This window comes from Gekko japonicus, unplaced genomic scaffold, assembly GCF_001447785.1.
Source record: "Gekko japonicus isolate JY-2015 unplaced genomic scaffold, Gekko_japonicus_V1.1 scaffold298, whole genome shotgun sequence".
Classification (NCBI taxonomy): domain Eukaryota; kingdom Metazoa; phylum Chordata; class Lepidosauria; order Squamata; family Gekkonidae; genus Gekko; species Gekko japonicus.
In genome coordinates this window covers 1,227,606-1,227,868 of record NW_015163615.1, presented here as the reverse complement: position 1 = coordinate 1,227,868, position 263 = coordinate 1,227,606, and the positions used below count along the sequence as shown (strand labels likewise).

General features: G+C 36.9%; 1 protein-coding gene across 1 annotated transcript in view; it reads left to right on the top strand.

Annotated features, from left to right (window-relative positions):
* Window positions 1–263, top strand: part of TRAIP (TRAF interacting protein) — a 34,631-nt gene that overhangs the window by 11,826 nt on the left and 22,542 nt on the right. The gene's annotated exons all lie outside the window — the stretch shown is intronic.

The window sequence follows — 263 nt, the reverse complement described above, 5'->3', positions numbered from 1 at the left end:
ATGCTGTGTTCTTCCTTCGCCAGTATTAAATATTGCCAGCTGTTATCAAGATCCCTTAAGGTGATTTCTTGGCACCTCTTCCACAGCTTGGTTCCATTCAGTTTATCATTGCTTTTTCATCAGCTGCTGTTACAAATCAACATCTGTATCCAAAGTCATTTAAATGATTACTAAATCCTTTGGTTTAATTCTGGATCAAAAATTTCACTATAGCTCTGTCCAAAAGCATGTGTAAATGGCTCATTAGACTGTATCCAGACACT